At 48.7% G+C, this 26,005-nt stretch overlaps 1 protein-coding gene across 1 annotated transcript in view; it reads left to right on the top strand.

Annotated features, from left to right (window-relative positions):
• The first annotated feature begins 1,227 nt into the window (after nt 1–1,227).
• Nucleotides 1,228–26,005, top strand: part of CALCRL (calcitonin receptor like receptor) — a 146,809-nt gene continuing 122,031 nt past the window's right edge. The window contains exon 1 of the mRNA XM_077490499.1: nt 1,228–1,376. The gene's annotated coding sequence lies outside the window, so the exon portion shown is untranslated. The remainder of the gene's footprint in view (nt 1,377–26,005) is intronic.

Raw genomic sequence — 26,005 nt, 5'->3', positions numbered from 1 at the left:
AATCCTGTATAATAATAATAATAATAATAATGATAATAATAATAATAATAATAATATAAACCCTGTATAATGATAACAAATCCTGAATAGTAATAATATAAATCATGTATTATAATAATAAAAATAATAATATAAATCCTGTATAATAAACATATAAATCTTGTATAATAATAACAATAACAAATGTATAAATCCTGTATGATAATAATAATAATAATAATAATGATATAAATCCTATGTAATAATAATAATAATAATAAAAAATAATAAATCCTGAATAATAATAATAACATAAATCCTGTATAATAATAATAATAATAATAATAATATAAACCCTGTATAATGATAACAAATCCTGAATAGTAATAATATAAATCATGTATTATAATAATAAAAATAATAATATAAATCCTGTATAATAAACATATAAATCTTGTATAATAATAACAATAACAAATGTATATATCCTGTTAAATAATAATAATAATAATAATAATGATATAAATCCTATGTAATAATAATAATAATAATAATAATAATAATAATAAAAAATAATAAATCCTGAATAATAATAATAACATAAATCATGTATAATAATAATAATAATAATAATAATAATAATAATAATATAAACCCTGTATAATGATAACAAATCCTGAATAGTAATAATATAAATCATGTATTATAATAATAAAAATAATAATATAAATCCTGTATAATAAACATATAAATCTTGTATAATAATAACAATAACAAATGTATAAATCCTGTATAATAATAATAATAATATAAATCCTATGTAGTAATAATAATAATAATAATACAAAATAATAAATCCTGAATAATAATAATAACATAAATCCTGTATTATAATAATAATAATAATAACAAAAAAGGAAACATGTAAGAAGGGTGAGTGTGGGTGTTTTTCTGCCATCGCTCTTCTATGTTTCCATGCAGTGTGACATCAGAAGAGAGGGGCACACAATCATCAGGGTGAAGAATGACTTCTTCCCGATCTCAGCGGGAGACGGACTTCCTGAAGAGGAACGCCGCATCCTGTCGCGGTGGTTTTGGGAAGACGGGTGGGCTCTCGGGGGTCCGCCCTGGACGCGGCACCAGTCCAAGTCCGAGGAGAAGAGGGAGAAGTTTTTCCAGCGAGGAAGCCGAGTGTGGGCGGAGCCGGTGATGTCACAGGAAGCTCGCATGTTTCCTGTTGATGTTCACATACATTCACTCACTTCAAGCAACAGCCTCAGTTTTTTTTTTTTTTTTTTTCTTCCTTCTTACCCTCGACAGCTAATCCTCGGCTCGCTCCGGGACCAGGAGACCGGCGCCAAGTCTTCGGGAACATCGGCAGGACTTTGTGCGCGCCGGTGAGTTCTTCTTCTTCTTCTTCTTCTTCTTCTTATGATTATTATTATTATTATTATTATTATTTGCTCTCCTGGGAATAAAGTGGATACAATGTGTAGAAATGTTTCCTAAACTTCATTCTGCACAAGTTCGTCTCGTACATTTCCCGATCGTAGATTCCCATCAGACGATCGTACATTTCCCATCACACGATCGTAGATTCCCATCGCACGATCGTACATTTCCCATCAGACGATCGTACATTTCCCATCACACGATCGTAGATTTCCATCACACGATCGTAGATTCTCATCAGACGATCGTACATTTCCCATCACCCAATCGTAGATTCCCATCAGACGATCGTACATTTCCCATCACACGATCGTAGATTCCCATCGCACGATCGTACATTTCCCATCACACGATCGTAGATTTCCATCACACGATCGTAGATTCTCATCAGACGATCGTACATTTCCCATCACCCAATCGTAGATTCCCATCAGACGATCGTACATTTCCCATCACACGATCGTAGATTCCCATCGCACGATCGTACATTTCCCATCACACGATCGTAGATTCCCATCAGACGATCGTAGATTCTCATCAGACGATCGTACATTTCCCATCACACGATCGTAGATTCCCATCACACGATCGTACATTTCCCATCACACGATCGTAGATTCCCATCAGACGATCGTAGATTCTCATCAGACGATCGTACATTTCCCATCACACGATCGTAGATTCCCATCACACGATCGTACATTTCCCATCACACGATCGTAGATTCCCATCAGACGATCGTAGATTCTCATCAGACGATCGTACATTTCCCATCACACGATCGTACATTTCCCATCACACGATCGTACATTTCCCATCACACGATCGTAGATTCCCATCAGACGATCGTCCGGCTTTCTGTGTTTTGTTTTTTGATTTATTTTTTGTTACTTTATGTTGTGATTTGCATCAGCGACTCTTATCGGGGACAGGATGGGAGCAGAGCATCGCCTCCAGCTCTGCAGACCATTCCTCCTCCTATAGATGGCATGTCAGGGAGAGGAGCTGACATTGTAGATAGAAAAGTGGACTTTGTTTATTTTATTACATATTTGAGTTGTTACCCTTTGAGGGGGGGGGGGGGGGGTAATTAGAGGATCTCCTATCTGGGAATGACACCTAATCCAAAGCGGAGGGATGGAGTGCGAGTGACAAAAGACAAGTGCTGCTAATTTGCATATATTAGAGTAAGTGCAAATCTATGGGGGGGAGGGGGGGGGGTCGTATGTACAGTCTGAGGGAAAGGATGGACAGGACTTGGTAAAGAAATTAAATGTATAAAAAACAAAAATAAAATGGTGCTTAAATTAAAAATATAAAATAGAATAAATAATAAAAAAATAAATAAAAAATAGATAAATATATATTTATTTTATTTAAAATGTTTCATTTGCGCACCATTTTATTTTTATTTTTAATACATTTAATTTGTTTACCAAAAGAGTAGTCAACAACCAATCAACAGTAAGTGAGTAAATATACTGTGAATGCTTCCATGCTTGGGGAAAACAATAAGTACTTCTATGTTTTATATATATATAAAAGAAACAATAAAATTGTCTTGAAGTGCACAAAAAACTCTATATATATATATATATATATATTTATTTTTTTACAGTTATTTTCGGAGCCACGTTGGGGGGGGGGGGGGGAGGGGAATGGGGGTTGGTAAAATATCAGGGGTCAGACCTCAGATGTCCCCCTTATGACTTGGGCAGCCTGGGGAATCTGCACAGGATGTGTAGGATGTGCCCAGGTACACCCCGCGTGCGCACACCTATGCTACTATATAAAACTTAAACAAGAATTTTTTATTTTTTGCGTAGGCACTTTATTTTATATTTAATATTTTTTCTTTTTATATCAATTGCATTATAATTATGAAAGAATGATAATAATACTATTAATACATTATTGTACTGTAATTGTTGTTGTAGATATAATAATAGTTGTGCCTTAAAAAGTATCTTTATTTCAGATAGAGAAGGGTAAACTGCCAGTCAGGTTTTCTTTTTTTCCTGTCTGGGTCCCACTGCCACTGACACCAATGATGGGACACTATTCCTCCTACTGACACCAATGATGGGACACTATTCCCCCCACTGACACCAATGATGGGGCACTATACCTCCCACTGACACCAATGATGGGGCACTATACCTCCCACTGACACCAATGATGGGGCACTATTCCTCCTACTGACACCAATGATGGGGCACTATACCTCCCACTGACATCAATGATGGGGCACTATTCCTCCTACTGACACCAATGATGGGGCACTATACCTCCCACTGACACCAATGATGGGGCACTATTCCTCCTACTGACACCAATGATGGGGCACTATTCCTCCTACTGACACCAATGATGGGGCACTATTCCTCCTACTGACACCAATGATGGGGCACTATTCCTCCTACTGACACCAATGATGGGGCACTATACCTCCCACTGACACCAATGATGGGGCACTATTCCTCCTACTGACACCAATGATGGGGCACTATTCCTCCCACTGACACCAATGATGGGGCACCATTCCTCCCACTGACACCAATGATGGGGCACTATTCCTCCCACAGACACCAATGATGGGGCACTATTCCTCCCATTGACGCCAATGATGGGGCACTATTCCTCCCACGGACACCAATGATGGGGCACTATTCCTCCCACTGACACCAATGATGGGGCACTATTCCTCCCACTGATACCAATGATGGGGCACTATTCCTCCCAATGACACCAATGATGGCGCACGATTCCTCTCACTGACACCAATGATGGGGCACTATTCCTCTCACTGATACCAATGATGGGGCACTATTCCTCCCACTGACACCAATGATGGGGCACTATTCCTCTCACTGATACCAATGATGGGGCACTATTCCTCCCACTGACACCAATGATGGGGCACTATTCCTCTCACTGATACCAATGATGGGGCACTATTCCTCCCACTGACACCAATGATGGGGCACTATTCCTCCCACTGACACCAATGATGGGGCACTATTCCTCCCACTGACACCAATGATGGGGCACTATTCCTCCCACTGACACCAATGATGGGGCACTATTCCTCCCACTGACACCAATGATGGGGCACTATTCCTCCCACTGATACCAATGATGGGGCACTATTCCTCCCACTGACACCAATGATGGGGCACTATTGAAAGTGAAAGGAGGAGCAGTACACTGATGAGCTCACCTCTCGTCATTCTGCTATCTCCTCCTATCAGCATGCTGTTTCTAAGCACATGAGTTCTGCAGCAAAACTGTTTGGCTCATTGTGCTGCTTCTCCCTCCCCGGATTGCAGGAATGCAATGCCCTAAAAATGTAGTTACTTATATGGCTTTTCCATTAAGGACCGGTTCACACCACATGCAGTCCAGTGCATTTATTTTTTTCTGCATCAAAACACATGTATAGAAGGTTAAGCATTGAACATGTTGCATTTTTCCTGCATCGGAGTGTGTTGGAATGCGGTATTAGTGGAACGCATAAGAAATGCACCAGACCCCAGTACAGTGAAAAAACAAGAAAAAGGAAGAAAAAAAAGCATCTGGAATGCATTAAAAAATGCAACAAAAACGCAAGAAAAGCGCAACAAAAACGCCCTGGACCACATCAAACACCCATGAAAGACGCTCATGCAGAAACATGTCTAGAAGGTATCTGAAGTGCGTTTAGCGATGTAGTAATGATTGCAAAGCTGCACTAATTGGTGTATTATATATGTGCCTGAGATTCATCTCTAGGGCTCCAGCACACTGCAGATCGCTGCGTTCACCTCTGGAATACGTGCATTTTTTTTTTTAACGAATCAGGACTCAGATCAGCCCTAAAATCCTGACCAATGACAGGTAACCTGAATCACATTCATGGCTCCTGGAAGTTGGTGGGATATATTGGGCAGCGAGTGAACATGTTTCCCTGAAGTTGATGTGTTGAAAGCCGAAAAAAAGGACATGTGTAAGGACTGGAGGGACAAGGACCAAGTTGTAATGGTGAGACGAATGGGCCAGAGCAACTCCACACTGCAGTTCTTGTGGGATGTTCCCGGTCTGCAGGGGTCAGGACCAACCAAAAGCGGTCCAAGGAAAGAAAACCAACCAACCATTGACAGGGTGATGGGCAGTCAAGGCTCATTGATAGAGGTGAGGGAAGGGGAAGCTCATTGATGGAGGTGGGGAGGGAAGGCTCATTGATGGAGGTGGGGAGGGAAGGCTCATTGATGGAGGTGGGGAGGGAAGGCTCATTGATGGAGGTGGGGGAGGGAAGGCTCATTGATGGAGGTGGGGGAGGGAAGGCTCATTGATGGAGGTGGGGAGGGAAGGCTCACTGATGGAGGTGGGGAGGGAAGGCTCGCTGATGGAGGTGTGGAGGGAAGGCTCATTGATGGAGGTGGGGAGGGAAGGCTCATTGATGGAGGTGGGGAGGGAAGGCTCATTGATGGAGGTGGGGAGGGAAGGCTCATTGATGGAGGTGGAGAGGGAAGGCTCATTGATGGAGGTGGGGAGGGAAGGCTCATTGATGGAGGTGGGGAGGGGAGGCTCATTGATGGAGGTGGGGAGGGTAGGCTCATTCATGGAGGTGGGGGAGGGGAAGGCTCATTCATGGAGGTGGGGAAGGAAGGTTAATTGATGGAGGTGGGGAGGGAAGGCTCGTTGATGGAGGTGGGGAGGGGAGGCTCATTGATGGAGGTGGGGAGGGTAGGCTCATTCATGGAGGTGGGGGAGGGGAAGGCTCATTCATGGAGGTGGGGAAGGAAGGTTAATTGATGGAGGTGGGGAGGGAAGGCTCATTGATGGAGGTGGGGGAGGGAAGGCTCATTGATGGAGGTGGGGGAGGGAAGGCTCATTGATGGAGGTGGGGAGGGAAGGCTCACTGATGGAGGTGGGGAGGGAAGGCTCGCTGATGGAGGTGTGGAGGGAAGGCTCATTGATGGAGGTGGGGAGGGAAGGCTCATTGATGGAGGTGGGGAGGGAAGGCTCATTGATGGAGGTGGGGAGGGAAGGCTCATTGATGGAGGTGGAGAGGGAAGGCTCATTGATGGAGGTGGGGAGGGAAGGCTCATTGATGGAGGTGGGGAGGGGAGGCTCATTGATGGAGGTGGGGAGGGTAGGCTCATTCATGGAGGTGGGGGAGGGGAAGGCTCATTCATGGAGGTGGGGAAGGAAGGTTAATTGATGGAGGTGGGGAGGGAAGGCTCGTTGATGGAGGTGGGGAGGGGAGGCTCATTGATGGAGGTGGGGAGGGTAGGCTCATTCATGGAGGTGGGGGAGGGGAAGGCTCATTCATGGAGGTGGGGAAGGAAGGTTAATTGATGGAGGTGGGGAGGGAAGGCTCATTGAGGGAGGTGGGGGAGGGAAGGCTCATTCATGGAGGTGGGGGAGGGGAAGGCTCATTCATGGAGGTGGGGAAGGAAGGTTAATTGATGGAGGTGGGGAAAGAAGGCTCATTGATGGAGGTGGGGAGGGAAGGCTCATTGTTGGAAGTGGGGGAGGGAAGGCGCACTGATGGATGTGGGGGAGGGGAAGGCTCATTGACGGGAGGTGGGGAGGGAAGGCTCATTGATGGAGGTGGGGAAGGAAAGCTCATTGATGGAGGTGGGGAGGGAAGGCTCATTGATGGAGATGGGGGAGGGAAGGCTCACTGATGGATGTGGGGGAGGGGAAGGCTCATTGACGGGAGGTGGGGAGGGAAGGCTCATTGATGGAGGTGGGGAGGGAAGGCTCATTGATGGAGGTGGGGAGGGGAAGGCTCATTGATGGAGGTGGGGAGGGGAAGGCTCATTGATAAACGCGGGGGGAGGGTCATTGATGGAGGTGGGGAGGGACGGCTCATTGGTGGAGGTGGGGAGGGAAGGTTAATTGATGGAGGTGGGGGAGGGAAGGTTAATTGATGGTGATGGGCGGTCAAGGCTTATTGATGGAGGTGGGGAGGGAAGGTTCATTGATAGAGGTTGGGAGGGGAGGCTCATTGATGGAGGTGGGGAGAGAAGGCTCATTGATGGAGGTGGGGAGGGAAGGCTCATTGATGGAGGTGGGGGAGGGAAGGCTCACTGTTGGAGGTGGGGGAGGGAAGGCTCATTGATGGTGATGGGCGGTCAAGGCTCATTGATGGAGGTGGGGAGGGAAGGCTCATTGATGGAGGTGGGGAGGGAAGGCTCATTGATGGAGGTGGGGAGGGAAGGCTCATTGATGGAGGTGGGGGAGGGAAGGCTCACTGATGGAGGTGGGGGAGGGGAGGGGTCATTGATGGAGGTTGGGAGGGAGGAAGGCTCATTTATGGAGATGGGGAGGGAAGGCTTATTGATGGAAGTGGGGAGGGAAGGCTCATTGATGGAGGTGGGGGAGGGAAGGCTCACTGATGGAGGTGGGGGAGGGGAGGGGTCATTGATGGAGGTGGGGAGGAGGGAAGGCTCATTGATGGAGATGGGGAGGGAAGGCGTATTGATGGAAGTGGGGAGGGAAGGCTCATTGGTGGAGAGGGAAGGCTCATTGATGGAGGTGGGGAGGGAAGGCTCATTGATGGAGGTGGGGAGGGAAGACTCGTTGATGGAGGTGGGGGAGGGAAGGCTCATTCATGGAGGTGGGGGAGGGGAAGGCTCATTCATGGAGGTGGGGAAGGAAGGTTAATTGATGGAGGTGGGGAAAGAAGGCTCATTGATGGAGGTGGGGAGGAAAGGCTCATTGTTGGAAGTGGGGGAGGGAAGGCTCACTGATGGATGTGGGGGAGGGGAAGGCTCATTGAAGGGAGGTGGGGAGGGAAGGCTCATTGATGGAGGTGGGGGGAGGGGAAGCTCATTGATGGAGGTGGGGAGGGAAGGCTCATTGATGGAGGTGGGGAGGGAAGGCTCATTGATGGAGGTGGGGAGGGAAGGCTCATTGATGGAGGTGGGGAGGGAAGGCTCATTGATGGAGGTGGGGGAGGGAAGGCTCATTGATGGAGGTGGGGAGGGAAGGCTCACTGATGGAGGTGGGGAGGGAAGGCTCGCTGATGGAGGTGTGGAGGGAAGGCTCATTGATGGAGGTGGGGAGGGAAGGCTCATTGATGGAGGTGGGGGAGGGAAGGCTCATTGATGGAGGTGGGGGAGGGAAGGCTCATTGATGGAGGTGGGGAGGGAAGGCTCACTGATGGAGGTGGGGAGGGAAGGCTCGCTGATGGAGGTGTGGAGGGAAGGCTCATTGATGGAGGTGGGGAGGGAAGGCTCATTGATGGAGGTGGGGAGGGAAGGCTCATTGATGGAGGTGGAGAGGGAAGGCTCATTGATGGAGGTGGGGAGGGAAGGCTCATTGATGGAGGTGGGGAGGGGAGGCTCATTGATGGAGGTGGGGAGGGTAGGCTCATTCATGGAGGTGGGGGAGGGGAAGGCTCATTCATGGAGGTGGGGAAGGAAGGTTAATTGATGGAGGTGGGGAGGGAAGGCTCGTTGATGGAGGTGGGGAGGTGAGGCTCATTGATGGAGGTGGGGAGGGTAGGCTCATTCATGGAGGTGGGGGAGGGGAAGGCTCATTCATGGAGGTGGGGAAGGAAGGTTAATTGATGGAGGTGGGGAGGGAAGGCTCGTTGATGGAGGTGGGGGAGGGAAGGCTCATTCATGGAGGTGGGGGAGGGGAAGGCTCATTCATGGAGGTGGGGAAGGAAGGTTAATTGATGGAGGTGGGGAAAGAAGGCTCATTGATGGAGGTGGGGAGGGAAGGCTCATTGTTGGAAGTGGGGGAGGGAAGGCGCACTGATGGATGTGGGGGAGGGGAAGGCTCATTGACGGGAGGTGGGGAGGGAAGGCTCATTGATGGAGGTGGGGAGGGAAGGCTCATTGATGGAGGTGGGGAAGGAAAGCTCATTGATGGAGGTGGGGAGGGAAGGCTCATTGATGGAGATGGGGGAGGGAATGCTCACTGATGGATGTGGGGGAGGGGAAGGCTCATTGACGGGAGGTGGGGAGGGAAGGCTCATTGATGGAGGTGGGGAGGGAAGGCTCATTGATGGAGGTGGGGAGGGGAAGGCTCATTGATGGAGGTGGGGAGGGGAAGGCTCATTGATAAACGCGGGGGGAGGGTCATTGATGGAGGTGGGGAGGGACGGCTCATTGGTGGAGGTGGGGAGGGAAGGTTAATTGATGGAGGTGGGGGAGGGAAGGTTAATTGATGGTGATGGGCGGTCAAGGCTTATTGATGGAGGTGGGGAGGGAAGGTTCATTGATGGAGGTTGGGAGGGGAGGCTCATTGATGGAGGTGGGGAGAGAAGGCTCATTGATGGAGGTGGGGAGGGAAGGCTCATTGATGGAGGTGGGGGAGGGAAGGCTCACTGTTGGAGGTGGGGGAGGGAAGGCTCATTGATGGTGATGGGCGGTCAAGGCTCATTGATGGAGGTGGGGAGGGAAGGCTCATTGATGGAGGTGGGGAGGGAAGGCTCATTGATGGAGGTGGGGAGGGAAGGCTCATTGATGGAGGTGGGGGAGGGAAGGCTCACTGATGGAGGTGGGGGAGGGGAGGGGTCATTGATGGAGGTGGGGAGGGAGGAAGGCTCATTTATGGAGGTGGGGAGGGAAGGCTCATTGATGGAGATGGGGAGGGAAGGCTTATTGATGGAAGTGGGGAGGGAAGGCTCATTTATGGAGGTGGGGAGGGAAGGCTCATTGATGGAGGTGGGGAGGGAAGGCTCATTGATGGAGGTGGGGAGGGAAGACTCGTTGATGGAGGTGGGGGAGGGAAGGCTCATTCATGGAGGTGGGGGAGGGGAAGGCTCATTCATGGAGGTGGGGAAGGAAGGTTAATTGATGGAGGTGGGGAAAGAAGGCTCATTGATGGAGATGGGGAGGGAAGGCTTATTGATGGAAGTGGGGAGGGAAGGCTCATTGGTGGAGAGGGAAGGCTCATTGATGGAGGTGGGGAGGGAAGGCTCATTGATGGAGGTGGGGAGGGAAGACTCGTTGATGGAGGTGGGGGAGGGAAGGCTCATTCATGGAGGTGGGGGAGGGGAAGGCTCATTCATGGAGGTGGGGAAGGAAGGTTAATTGATGGAGGTGGGGAAAGAAGGCTCATTGATGGAGGTGGGGAGGGAAGGCTCATTGTTGGAAGTGGGGGAGGGAAGGCTCACTGATGGATGTGGGGGAGGGGAAGGCTCATTGAAGGGAGGTGGGGAGGGAAGGCTCATTGATGGAGGTGGGGAAGGAAAGCTCATTGATGGAGGTGGGGAGGGAAGGCTCATTGATGGAGATGGGGGAGGGAAGGCTCACTGATGGATGTGGGGGAGGGGAAGGCTCATTGACGGGAGGTGGGGAGGGAAGGCTTATTGATGGAGGTGTGGAGAGAAGGCTCATTGATGGGGGTGGGGAGGGGAGGCTCATTGATGGAGGTGGGGAGGGAAGGCTCGTTGATGGAGGTGGGGGAGGGAAGGCTCATTGATGGAGGTGAGGAGAGAAGGCTCATTGATGGGGGTGGGGAGGGGAGGCTCATTGATGGAGGTGGGGAGGGAAGGCTCGTTGATGGAGGTGGGGGAGGGAAGGCTCATTGATGGAGGTGAGGAGAGAAGGCTCATTGATGGGGGTGGGGAGGGAAGGCTCATTGATGGAGGTGGGGAGGGAAGGCTCGTTGATGGAGGTGGGGGAGGGAAGGCTCATTCATGGAGGTGGGGGAGGGGAAGGCTCATTCATGGAGGTGGGGAAGGAAGGTTAATTGATGGAGGTGGGGAAAGAAGGCTCATTGATGGAGGTGGGGAGGGAAGGCTCATTGTTGGAAGTGGGGGAGGGAAGGCTCACTGATGTATGTGGGGGAGGGGAAGGCTCATTGAAGGGAGGTGGGGAGGGAAGGCTCATTGATGGAGGTGGGGAAGGAAAGCTCATTGATGGAGGTGGGGAGGGAGGGCTCATTGATGGAGATGGGGGAGGGAAGGCTCACTGATGGATGTGGGGGAGGGGAAGGCTCATTGACGGGAGGTGGGGAGGGAAGGCTTATTGATGGAGGTGGGGAGGGGAGGCTCATTGATGGAGGTGGGGAGGGAAGGCTCATTGATGGAGGTGGGGAGGGGAAGGCTCATTGATAAATGCGGGGGGAGGGTCATTGATGGAGGTGGGGAGGGACGGCTCATTGGTGGAGGTGGGGAGGGAAGGTTAATTGATGGAGGTGGGGGAGGGAAGGTTAATTGATGGTGATGGGCGGTCAAGGCTTATTGATGGAGGTGGGGAGGGGAGGCTCATTGATGGAGGTGGGGAGAGAAGGCTCATTGATGGAGGTGGGGAGGGAAGGCTCATTGATGGAGGTGGGGGAGGGAAGGCTCACTGTTGGAGGTGGGGAAGGGAAGGCTCATTGATGGTGATGGGCGGTCAAGGCTCATTGATGGAGGTGGGGAGGGAAGGCTCATTGATGGAGGTGGGGAGGGAAGGCTCATTGATGGAGGTGGGGAGGGAGGAAGGCTCATTGATGGAGGTGGGGAGGGAAGGCTCATTGATGGAGATGGGGAGGGAAGGCTCATTGATGGAGGTGGGGAGGGAAAGCTCATTGATGGAGGTGGGTGAGGGAAGGCTCTCTGATGGAGGTGGGGGAGGGGAAGGCTCATTGATGGAGGTTGGGAGGGAAAGCTCATTGATGAAGGTGGGGAGGGAAGGTTCATTGATGTAGGTGGGGAGGGAGGGCTCATAGATGGAGGTGGGGGAGGGAAGGCTCATTGATGGATGTAGGGAGCAAAATGATGGTGATATATTGGCGATATGTCAGTGATATGGTGGTAATATGTCAGTGATATAATGGTGATATGTCAGTCATATGTCAGTGATATGTCGGCCATATGTCAGTGATATGGTGGTGATATGTTGGTGATATGTTGGTCATATGGTGGTGATATGTCAGTGATATGTCATTGATATGGTGGTGATATGTTGGTGATATGTCAGTGATATGGTGGTGATATTTCAGTGATATGTCAGTGATATATTGGGTATATGTCAGTGATATGTCAGCGATATGTCAGTGATATGTCGGGGATATGTTAGTGATATGTTGGGGATATTTCAGTGATATAGTGGTGATATGTAATTATTATTATTATACAGAATTTATATAGCGACAGTTATATAGTGCAACAGTTTGTGCAGCGCTTTACAATATGTTGGGTTTATGCCAATGATATGGTGGTGATATGTCAGTGATATGGTGGTGATATGGTGGTCATATATCAGTGATATGGTGGTGATATGTCAGTAATATGTTGGTGATATGGTGGAGGTATGTTGGTGATATATCAGTGATATGTTGGTGATATGGTGGTGATATGTCAGTGATATGTCAGTGATATGTTGGGGATATGTCAGTGATATTGTGGTGATATGTTGGTGATATGGTGGTGATATGTCAGTGATATGTTGGTGATATGTTTTTGATTTATCAGTGATATGTTGGTGATATGTTGGTGATATGTCGGTGATATGTCAGTGATATGGTGGTGATATATTGGGGATATGTCAGTGATATGTTGGGAATATGTCAGTGATAGCGTGGTGATATGTTGGTTATATGGTGGTGATATGTCGGTGATATGGTGGTGATATGTTGGTGATATGTTGGGGATATGTTGGTGATATGGTAGTGATATGGGTGATACGTCAGTGATATATTGGTGATATGTTGGTGATATGGTAGTGATATGGTGGTGATACGTCAGTGATATGTTGGTGATATGGTGGTGATACGTCAGTGATATGTTGGTGATATGGTAGTGATATGTTGGTGATACGTTGGTGATATGGTGGTGTTACGTCAGTGATATGTTGGTGATACGGTGGTGATACGTCAGTGATATGTTGGTGATATGGTAATGATATGGTGGTGATATGGTGGTGATACGTCAGTGATATGTTGGTGATATGGTAGTGATATGTTGGTGATATGGTGGTGATATGGTGGTGTTACGCCAGTGATATGTTGGTGATACGGTGGTGATATGTCGGTGATATGGTGGTGATATGTTGGTGATATGGTGGTGATACGTCAGTGATATGTTGGTGATATGGTGGTGATATGTTGTTGATATGTTGGTGATATGTTGGTGATACGTCAGTGATATGTTGGTGATATGTTGGTGATACGTTGATGATACGTTGGTGATATGTCTGTGATATGTCGGTGATATGGTGGTGATATGTTGGTGATATGTTGGTGATATGTTGGTGATATGGTGGTGATATGTTGGTGATATGTTAGTCATATGGGTGATATGTCAGTGATATGTTGGTGATATGTTGGTGATATGGTAGTGATATGTTGGTGATATGGTGTTGATACGTCAGTGATATGTTGGTGATATGGTGGTGATATGTTGTTGATATGTTGGTGATATGGTGGTGTTACGTCAGTGATATGTTGGTGATATGCTGGTGATACGATACGATACGTGAGGCTCATTGATGGAGGTGGGGAGGGAAGGCTCATTGATGGAGGTGGGGGAGGGAAGGCTCACTGTTGGAGGTGGGGAAGGGAAGGCTCATTGATGGTGATGGGCGGTCAAGGCTCATTGATGGAGGTGGGGAGGGAAGGCTCATTGATGGAGGTGGGGAGGGAAGGCTCATTGATGGAGGTGGGGAGGGAGGAAGGCTCATTGATGGAGGTGGGGAGGGAAGGCTCATTGATGGAGATGGGGAGGGAAGGCTCATTGATGGAGGTGGGGAGGGAAAGCTCATTGATGGAGGTGGGGGAGGGAAGGCTCTCTGATGGAGGTGGGGGAGGGGAAGGCTCATTGATGGAGGTTGGGAGGGAAAGCTCATTGATGAAGGTGGGGAGGGAAGGTTCATTGATGTAGGTGGGGAGGGAGGGCTCATAGATGGAGGTGGGGGAGGGAAGGCTCATTGATGGATGTAGGGAGCAATATGATGGTGATATATTGGCGATATGTCAGTGATATGGTGGTAATATGTCAGTGATATAATGGTGATATGTCAGTCATATGTCAGTGATATGTCGGCCATATGTCAGTGATATGGTGGTGATATGTTGGTGATATGTTGGTCATATGGTGGTGATATGTCAGTGATATGTCATTGATATGGTGGTGATATGTTGGTGATATGTCAGTGATATGGTGGTGATATTTCAGTGATATGTCAGTGATATATTGGGTATATGTCAGTGATATGTCAGCGATATGTCAGTGATATGTCGGGGATATGTTAGTGATATGTTGGGGATATTTCAGTGATATAGTGGTGATATGTAATTATTATTATTATACAGAATTTATATAGCGACAGTTATATAGTGCAACAGTTTGTGCAGCGCTTTACAATATGTTGGGTTTATGCCAATGATATGGTGGTGATATGTCAGTGATATGGTGGTGATATGGTGGTCATATATCAGTGATATGGTGGTGATATGTCAGTAATATGTTGGTGATATGGTGGAGGTATGTTGGTGATATATCAGTGATATGTTGGTGATATGGTGGTGATATGTCAGTGATATGTCAGTGATATGTTGGGGATATGTCAGTGATATTGTGGTGATATGTTGGTGATATGGTGGTGATATGTCAGTGATATGTTGGTGATATGTTTTTGATTTATCAGTGATATGTTGGTGATATGTTGGTGATATGTCGGTGATATGTCAGTGATATGGTGGTGATATATTGGGGATATGTCAGTGATATGTTGGGAATATGTCAGTGATAGCGTGGTGATATGTTGGTTATATGGTGGTGATATGTCGGTGATATGGTGGTGATATGTTGGTGATATGTTGGGGATATGTTGGTGATATGGTAGTGATATGGGTGATACGTCAGTGATATATTGGTGATATGTTGGTGATATGGTAGTGATATGGTGGTGATACGTCAGTGATATGTTGGTGATATGGTGGTGATACGTCAGTGATATGTTGGTGATATGGTAGTGATATGTTGGTGATACGTTGGTGATATGGTGGTGTTACGTCAGTGATATGTTGGTGATACGGTGGTGATACGTCAGTGATATGTTGGTGATATGGTAATGATATGGTGGTGATATGGTGGTGATACGTCAGTGATATGTTGGTGATATGGTAGTGATATGTTGGTGATATGGTGGTGATATGGTGGTGTTACGCCAGTGATATGTTGGTGATACGGTGGTGATATGTCGGTGATATGGTGGTGATATGTTGGTGATATGGTGGTGATACGTCAGTGATATGTTGGTGATATGGTGGTGATATGTTGTTGATATGTTGGTGATATGTTGGTGATACGTCAGTGATATGTTGGTGATATGTTGGTGATACGTTGATGATACGTTGGTGATATGTCTGTGATATGTCGGTGATATGGTGGTGATATGTTGGTGATATGTTGGTGATATGTTGGTGATATGGTGGTGATATGTTGGTGATATGTTAGTCATATGGGTGATATGTCAGTGATATGTTGGTGATATGTTGGTGATATGGTAGTGATATGTTGGTGATATGGTGTTGATACGTCAGTGATATGTTGGTGATATGGTGGTGATATGTTGTTGATATGTTGGTGATATGGTGGTGTTACGTCAGTGATATGTTGGTGATATGCTGGTGATACGGTGGTGAAATGTCGGTGATATGTCAGTGATATGTTGGTGATATGGTGGTGATATGGTAGTGATTTGGTGGTGATATGTCAGTGATATGTCGGTGATATGTCGGTGATATGTTGGTGATACGTCAGTGATATGTTGGTGATATGTTGGTGATACGTTGGTGATATGGTGGTGATATGGTGGTGATATGTCAGTGATATGTCGGTGATATGTCAGTGATATGTCGGTGATACGGTTGTGATATGTTGGTGATACGGTGGTGAAATGTCGGTGATATGTCAGTGATATGTTGGTGATATGGTTGTGATTTGGTGGTGATATGTCGGTGATATGTCGGTGATATGTTGGTGATACGTTGGTGATACGGTGGTGATATGGTGGTGATATGGTGGTGATATGTCAGTGATATGTCGGTGATATGTCAGTGATATGATGGTGATACGGTGGTGATATGTTGGTGATACGGTGATGATATGTCAGTGATATGTCAGTGATACGGTGCACACATGTAGTGGATGAGCTGGTAGTGAACCCTTTAAGACAAGCAGTAAGGAAGTTGTGGTGGTAAAACCCTTGTAGAGGGTCACTTCCTCAGGGCTGATTTTAGGAGGGAAGTACAGAAATCTTCTTTCTCACAGAAAGTTTACTGAACAGAAACAAAATATTCTATTTTATATCTCATGTTTCCTCGTAGGGACGTCCTGTGTGGTTGGGGCCCTTGGTGATGCAGCCAACTTCAGTAGAATATCATATGAGGACCAACTTTAGACAAGAGACAATTAACCTCCCAGCATGCCTTTGGGGTGTGGGAGGAAGCCGGAGCCCCCACACAAGCACAACATGCAAACTCCATGCAGATGGTGTCTGGACTGTCCTCAAACCAAGGACCCCAGCGCTGCAAGGCAGAGGTGCTAACCCCCAAGCCATGGCTCATTATCACTTACAGCGGTTGTAAGGCTCCAGTCACACTTGTAGGACTCTGATGTCCTGTGGCTTTGGAGTGCAACTTTGATGCAACTTTAAGCACAACTCTGGATGGGTGCAACTTGGATGCCACTTTGGCTAATGATAATGGCCAACTGTTGCAGTCTATGGCACTCAAGCCGCATGAAAGTCGGAACAAAGTGATGCAGGGGCTTTTTAGGCTCTGTTGATACTGGTGCAATGCAGGAACCACTGCGATTCCTGTGCGGCTTCCCGCATCGCATCTGTTCTCGCAGGCAATTCACCCTGCTCTCTGCGAACCGCTGCGGGTGGCGATATGAAGTTCATCTGTTCGCAGAACGCAGTGCGAACCGTGGAATCTGATGGCATGGGTCTGAACACCCATGCGGTCTGATTCCAGTGATGACAAAAAAGAAGGGTCCTGCACCATTCGTGGTGCGAATGCGATGCGATTTCAGCCATAAATTTGCAGCGCATGCGATACGCACAGGCATGCGGCGCGAATCACATGCGATGTCTGACACCGTACCAGTGTGAACCCAGCCTTAAAGTCGCTGCAACGTTAAGTTGCACACCTTTGAACGGTTGTAATTGAAAAACATGGGGTGCGACTATAGTGTCCAAAGTCGCATGACAAGTCGCACATATGTGAATGGAGCCTAAATCTTTGAAATGAAAAATGAGCAAATTATATCACACTCTAGTATGTACTTGCCTCAATCCAAAGCACTTAATTGCCCCACCCCCTACCTGCCCCCTCCTTCCATGAGTCACAGTGCATGCCAAGACTACAGAATCCTGGGGGTGGTCCTTCCCCTTCCCCCCCCCCCCAGCACACAGAAGGTGATTAACAGTCTTAGCTGTGCATGTTTCCATATGAGATTTTTTTTGGGGGGGGTGTCAATTCCCTCCGCTCGGGTCTCTGATTACACTCAGCTCTCTGAGTGTAATCTGTGAGACCCGATCATCTCCACTCAGGTCTGAGATTACACTCAGCTCTATGCTGTGCAGCGTGGGACATCAGATCCCCGCCCGCTGCCTTCTGGAGCTGAGAAACGCTGTGCAAATTCTGGACTTTGAATGGCTGTAGAGGAGAAAAAGACGGCAGAAAAACAGGTACAACATATGTAGGAGGATTCTTTTTTCATCTCGGTGTTATCACCGGTCACTGCACTGGGTGTATGGAAGGCTGAATGGTGACCTTCATTGCCTGGACTCCTTTGTAAATAGCTTCCTTGTTCTGCCGATCTTTATCTGTTGGATCGACATCATTTTGTTTGATTAAAGCTGAGCTCCGGACACAAACAATATTTGGGCGTGGGCACAGTATAAATGGGCAAAGCCAACAGTGCCTGCAGGCTGCAGCTTTTCCGGAATATCCCGCCTTCCATTCACCCCGTACAGTACAATGAGCACTAAACGTCTGGCACTGAGACTCGCGGTTCCCACGTGATCGCAGCGAATCACTCGCTCTGCCCCGTCGCCGATCGAGAAAAGTTTTTCAGTTCTTTTCACTGAACACAAGAAGTTGTGTGAATGGAGGAGGTGCGGATGAACATCACAGTCTCCCCTCCTCCGAGCGTAAGACACCCCCTACCAGGGACACCTGTTTCAGGGACAATAGTCTAAAGCAGGGGTCTCCAAACTGTGGCCCGAGGGGCCAGATGTGGCCCTTTGCTAGCCGTCATCCGGCCCCTGGGGTACTGTTACTCTCACCTATACAAATGATGGGCTACTATTCCTCGTACTATTGGGTGCACTACAAGGGGCGGACTGACAACTCATGGGACCCCTGGGCAATAGGAGATTATGGGGCCCCCAGGCAATCAGAGATTGCGGGGACACACAGTATACACACACATAGTATACACAGACATGTTTCTATTGGCTGAGAAGGTACTGGAGAGGTGGGGCAGCTATAATCTCAGGATTTTTAGACCAAAACGATGTCGGTAAAGGACATTTCAGAGACAGAAGTAAATAAGACATAGATTTTTACATACTGTCCTTGGTTTTACTGAGGCTGGCAACCCTAAAGGGGCCTGGGGCCCTCGGGCAGTGCCCAAGTGGCCAAATGGTCAGTCCGCCCCTGTGCACTACTCCTCCTATTGGCCACCAACCCTGAGGCCATATTTATTCTCACTGATGCTGGGCCCAGGACATTTTCTGCCCCTGCTGGCCACAATCCGGCCCCCCTAAAGTCTGATGGACAATAAACTGGCCCTTTGTTTAAAAATTTTGGAGACCCCCCTGGTCTAATGCTTGGTACACACGATTGGATTTTCCAACGGGAAATGTTCGATGACAGGCTGTTGGTGGTAAATCTGATGGTGTGCGCGCTCCATCGGACAAATGTTGGATGGCGGGTTTTAGAATTTTCCACGGACAAATGTGTGTTGTCGGATTTTCCGATCGTGCGTACACAAGTCCATCGGACAAAAGTCTAAAGTAAAAACACGCATGCGCGGAAAGCAAGGACGCGCCGGAAGCGGTCGGTCTTGTAAACTAGAATTCGTAATGGAGAATTAACATTCGTGACGCGGCAAATTATAAAATCTGGAAACGCAGCGCACAATTCTCTTCTTCTATAATAATGAAGCTGCTTTGCTGGTGAGACGGATGGAGTTATTGCAAACACATTTTCAAAGGCTTTTTGTTTCTAGTGATATCAAAAATATTATTATTATTTTTATTTATTATTATTTTATTTTTTTTGGTGCAAGTTACCACAACACCATTATCCCGCAGTTTATAAGATCAAAGATGCAACTATGTTGGTGTCCCTTGTTAATTAATAATTGTATTTATTACATTGTATTACAATTACTTTGTATTTTTTTTTTATGTAACTGCCGACTCCCAAACTGTTATTTGAAGTAAAACACATAGCCAAGTATTATGCTCCATATTTTTTTTTTATTGTGCATTATGAAAAGAAAACAAATACAATTCGACATGCTATCTGCCAATAGAACTTAACCAAAAAGTGCATTCTATGCATCCAAAAATATAGAAAAATATACCACAATCAAATCATTATTATTCAACCAAAAACTAAAATAAAAGCCTCATGCATGTGTCCTGCATCTTAATATAGGGGGGTCACCAATGCCAAGAGTTGGTGAAAGCAGGGGGTCCGTCATCCGGAGATAATTCAGAAAATCATCCGGATTATTCTCCTGGAGCTCCCACAGCAAAGGCATCAGAGACATAATTGGTTACGAATAATAAAGCAACCAATTTTTGGTCCAAGAGCTCCTCCTCCTGTTCCTGCACTGGACTTGGCTCAAAGCAATAACTCCAAGGCCAATAATAAATAACACGTTATCTCCTCCGATTCCGCAACATGGCTGGTTGACGAACGGCCGTTCAGAAACTAACTGAAAAGCGCAAAATTAAAAGCGCGCATCAACACTCACCAAACTTCTACTAACACAAAATAAGCAGAAGGACCCCAAAGGGTGGCACTAAAGAGCTGAAAAACCTCATAGTACGTCACTACGTTCGTGTTTGTTGGCCAACAATTCCTTGCCATATGTATGCAAGACAAGTTCCTGGCTAATGCCCTTTGGACAAAGGTCAGAGGTTTTGTCTGAGGAAAATCCGATCGTGTGTACGAGGCTTAAGAAGGAATAATGGAGGATTTCCTGCAGTGGCGGTGGTATTTATTTTGGGGGGGGTAGCGACAAACAGTGCATACCCAGCCAACACCCCCCCCAGTCTGTCGGAAATCACCTGGGTCTCAACCCTAACCTGGACTTCCCTCCATGTGACCGGCTTCCCCTGCATCTCCTCTCCTAGCGTCTCCTTCCTCCCCCTCCTGGTGGCCAGCGTAGCTTCTCCTCTGGCTTACCTTAGGGCGACGGTCGGGTGGCTGGCTAGCTTCCCGTGCGTCTCCTCTCCTCAATTCTCCCTGCTCCTCCTCCCCGCGGCCAGCGTAGCTTCTCCTTTTGGCCAATCAGGAAACGGGCCTCAAACCCGCTTCCTGATTGGCCAGGAGGAGAATTAGTGTGACACTAGCAAAATATTCATTCGCTAGTGTCACACAACTGGGTGGGCTCAGAGCGCAGTGCTCTGCATCCCAAGCCCACCCTATTTTGAAGCTTATTAGAGCCAGAGGCTCGGTTACTTGGGGAGTCACATCCCGGACTGAATGATGTGTCCGGGTTTCAGGCGGACTGTCCGGGGGAATCCTGGACAGGTGGCAAACCTAGCTCCAAGACCACCCGGTTGTGTGACACTAGCAAATGAATATTCACGCGCTTAAAAAACAAAAAATCACGTTCTTAAACCCCCCCATTGGAATCCATGCATCCGGCACCCTGCATGTAGATCAGGGGACCAGATGCATGGATAGGGCCGCCACTGATTTCCTGTTACTTCCTGTTATATCTCTGAAACAGGAAGAGGAGGGAAAGCAACTGTCCCTGATTTCGAGGGACTGTCCCTGATTTGGAGCAATGTCCCTCTGTCCCTCATTTGTCCCTCATGTTGCCCTGATCCCTATAGTTGTATATCTTTCAAAAAGTGTTTCCCAGCGCTAAACCTTTCATCTGATTTTTTAATTGCTGTATAATTCTCCTTTAAGAGGGCGTGGCAGGAGGTGTGTCCTATGCCTACATACTTTTTACTAATAGGTGTCCCTCGTTCCATTCCCAAAAAATGTGGGCGGTATTGGGAAGGCCCCCCAAGGGTACACAGGCACTGGCAGGGGTTGTAACACTTCCCTGCACTCAGGACAAGGGGTGGGTAGGTGGGACGGCTGCCCTGAGCACTTTGGTATTATGTGAGGTGAGAGGGCCACAAGGAGATTGTGGTGGGGGGGGGGATTTTCGTTGGAAGAGGGAATATGGGGGGGGGGGGTGGTAGGCTGGGTAAGTATTGTTCTAGGAGGGGAAATTTGGGAGGGTGAGTGTTAAGAGTGACGATTTAGGGGGATTTGTGTTGGGAGGGGGGATGTGCTAGGAGAGGGGATTTGAGGGGAATTTGTACTAGGGGGATGATGGGATTGAAGTCGGGGGAGAAGAGGGGGGAAATTGTAAGGGTAGAGGATTTTTGCTTGGAGTATTGAACTTTTCTTTTTTTGGGGGTGGGGGGCATTTAGGAGATGGGGATTGGGGGGTGTAAAGATTTGTACTGAGAGGGGGGATTTCAGTGGGGGGGAGCAGATTTGTACTTGAAGGAGGGAGGATTTATGCTTAGGGGTAAGCATGCAGATTAGTGCTCAGTGTTTTTTATTTTTGGAGGGGGGGGGGGATATTTGCTGACACATAATGCTCATACATGTTGGGGCAGTTCGGCATGTTTGCCCCGGGCTCTAGATGACTTTCTCCCGGCACTGCCTGCACTATCTATTACTAAAAGGAATACATTTTGGCAACAAATCGTGTAACTTGTGTTCTCCGGTGTAATTCTGATTCTATACAGGAAGTACGTGATATGTATCAGTCATTTGCAGGATACGATGTGGAAGGTGAATGGAGCCGTATGAGCGCCGCACACAGCTGACTATAGTCTGTGATCACTTTTACATCAAAAGTTACATTTTAAAGGTCAAAGCTTTGAGGGGTGACTTCTTCTTCTTCTACTTCTTCTTCTTCTTCTTCTTCCCAGGCCGACGGAACTGATACACAAAGGACATTTGCTAAACTTTCCCCCCTCTCAGTGTCCCCCTGTGCCCTCTCCCCTTCCCAGGGTCTTCCTGTGTGCTCTCCCCCCCCCACAGTGTCCCCCTGTGTGCTCCCCCCCCACAGTGTCCCCCTGTGTGCTCCCCCCACAGTGTCCCCCTGTGTGCTCCCCCCACAGTGTCCCCCTGTGTGCTCCCCCCACAGTGTCCCCCTGTGTGCTCCCCCCCACAGTGTCCCCCTGTGTGCTCCGTTCCACAGTGTCCCCCTGTGTGCTCCCCCCCCCACAGTGTCCCTGTGTACTTCCCCCCCTCCCCAGTGTCCCCCTGTGCCCTCTCCCCTTCCCAGGGTCTCCCTGTGTGCTCTCTCCCCCCCCACAGTGTCCCCCTGTGTGCTCTCTCCCCCCCCACAGTGTCCCCCTGTGTGCTCCCCCCCATAGTGTCCCTGTGTACTTCCCCCCTCCCCAGTGTCCCCCTGTGCCCTCTCCCCTTCCCAGAGTCTCCCTGTGTGCTCTCCTTCCCCCACAGTGTGCTCTCTCCCCACCCCCACAGTGTCCCCCTGTGTGCTCCCCACCCCCACAGTGTCTTCCTGTGTGCTCCCCACCCCCCACAGTGCCCCCCTGTGTGCTCCCCACCCCCCCTCAGTGTCCCCCTGTGTGCTCTCTCCCCTCCACAGTGTCCCAATGTGTGCTTCCCCCCCGACAGTGTCCCCCTGTGTGCTCTCCTCCCCCCACAGTGTCCCCCAGTGTGCTCCCCCCACAGTGCCCCCCTGTGTGCTCTCTCCCGTCCACAGTGTCCCCCTGTGTGCTCCCCCCCCACAGTGTCTTCCTGTGTGCTCCCCACCCCCCACAGTGTCTTCCTGTGTGCTCCCCACCCCCCACAGTGTCTTCCTGTGTGCTCCCACCCCCCCCCCCCCCCAAATAACGCTGGATGCAGGACAAGCCAGTAGCTCAATTGCATACTGTGCAAGCTCTGGCCAGTCATCCATCCTTAAGACCCAGTAAGCCAGAGGATTTTCGGTGGGAAAGGTGTCCAAGTCTGACCTTGCCCCTAGGTATTCCTGCACGTAAATCAGAGGCTGGCGATGGTTGCTGGAACCGATCATACCTTGGGGCTGCAGACTAAAAAATTGTCTGAAAGCATCAGTCAGACGGCCACCTTCTCCACCGCTCCTTCTGACCGATGCCTCAGCAACACGTTGTCCAGGACCAGGAGTTTGTAACCTCCCAGTCTCTGGGAACGCGTTGCACAGACCTTTCTGCAAGGCCTCCCGGAGATGTCTCATCCTCTGCTCCCTCTGCGATGGCAAGATAAGGTCGGCAAACTTACCCTTGTACCGTGGATCAAGGAGAGTGGCCAGCCAGTAATGGTCCCTCTCCTTGATCCGAAGAATACGAGGATCCTTCCACAGGCTTTGCAGGATCAGGGAGGCCATGCAGCGTAGGTTAGCTGAGGCATTCGATCCGGAGTCCTCTGGGTTACTAAGGACAACATAATCCGCAGACACCTCCTCCCAGCCACGTACAAGTCCACGGGTTTCTTGGGACTGTAAATCATCCCTAAAAGACTGCTGATGCTGAGTGCCAGCCTACACCTCCATGCTGACACAATCATCCTCCTCCTCCTCTTCCTGTGTGATGGGTGGGACAGCAGGAACACTGTCTGGATAAAGGGGGCCTTGAGAGGCAAGGAAGTCCTCCTCTTCCTGCCTCTGTTCTGCCTCAAGTGCCCTGTCCATTATTCCACGCAGCGTATGCTCCAAGAGTTGGACAAGAGGTACAGTGTCACTGATGCATGCACTGTCACTGCTCACCATCCTTGTGGCCTCCTCAAACGGTGACAGGACAGTGCATGCACCCCCGATCATGCCCCACTGGTGTGGGGGAAAAAACCGAGCTCCCCTGACCCTGTCCTGGTGCCGTAGTCGCACAGGTACTCATTGATGGCCCTCTGCTGCGTGTGCAGCCGCTGCAGCATGGCCAATGTTGAGTTCCACCTGGTGGGCATGTCACATATAAGGCGGTTCTTGGGCAGGTTCAACTCCTTTTGGAGCTCAGCCAGCCGAGCACTGACATTAAATGATTGATGGAAATGTACACAGACTTTCCTGGCCTGCCTCAGGACATCCTGTAAGCCGGGGTACCTGCCCAAGGACTGCTGCACCACCAGGTTAAGGACGTGAGCCACACAGGGCACATGGGTCGATTGTCCCTGTCGGAGGGCGGAGAGGAGGTTGGTGCCATTGTCGCAAACCACCATTCCTGGCTTAAGCTGGCTGCAGGGAGATGGGAAAACCAGCAAATGGGTAGCTTTAGGTGCACACTGAGCAGATGACACAGTACACCGACTGTAGCTGCCTGCCTGTGTTACAGAAACAGAACAACACCAGCAATAAGGTGTAGCTTCAAGTGTATACTGTGCAGGAGGCGCACAACACCCACTTTAACTTCTGCAGATGCCTGCATTACAGAAAAAGAACACCAGCAATAAGGGGTAGCTTCAGGTGTATACTGTGCAGGAGGCACACAACACCCACTGAACAAGCACTAGGTTCCCAAGCAGTAAAGACACTGTCCCTGCCTATCATGCTCTTTCCCTGACCGCCACAACATACTACACAAGGCCGCCACGCTGGTGGCCTTATATAGCGTGGGGTGTGTACTAAACCCCCCTGAGCTATAATTGCTCTCCTCACTGCCGGCGATGTGATTGGCCAAGCATGCGGGGTCACAGTGCATGCTTGGCCAATCATGAGCCAGCAATGCGATGGCGTAGTGCATTGTGAGCCGTTCGTGCCACACTAATTTGGTACGAACGGTCCACAAAGTTCTTAATTCGCCAAATGGCTGGTCAATGGGAGGAAGAAAGTTTCAGCACCAGTCATCAGTGGTAGGAGAGATGCCCCTGTGCCATTGTCAGTGGTAATAAAACATAGACCAAATCTTTGTTGTCAATGGGAAGAAAACTTCTCAGACCGGTGTCCAGTTGGGGAGTGAATGGAGACTACCCCTTCTTCCCACCCCACTGGTCACATGATAAGACACATGATATGGGGGGGGGCAGTAAAAAGGGCAGTTTGCCTTCCCTCCCCCTTGGTTGCCTCTTCTGATAGAAGGTCTGTCTACAGCCACAGCCGCAGCATCAAACAGCAACCACCCACCTACTGCCACGCTGCACAGTGTCCTGGATTCTGCAGAACGGCCCACAAAATTTTTGTAACGTCCCATATAGGCAAACCTTGTTTTATATGGTATCTTGGCATATCTTACTTAGAATGTCACAAATATGTACCAGGCAGATATAGCAATGAAAATGGGGGATCGGGTTTATTTCTCTCCCACTCACAAACTGACAGTGTGATGGAATCCGCGTTCTGCACAATAAACACGCTATTTATAAATGACAAACTTCAACTTCGCTAAGCCTCAGAGATTTAAGT

This window comes from Lithobates pipiens, unplaced genomic scaffold (assembly GCF_037356315.1).
Source record: "Lithobates pipiens isolate NorthernLeopardFrog02 unplaced genomic scaffold, aLitPip1_a1.2 Scaffold_19, whole genome shotgun sequence".
NCBI lineage: Eukaryota > Metazoa > Chordata > Amphibia > Anura > Ranidae > Lithobates > Lithobates pipiens.
This window is presented reverse-complemented; position numbering and strand designations above follow the sequence as displayed.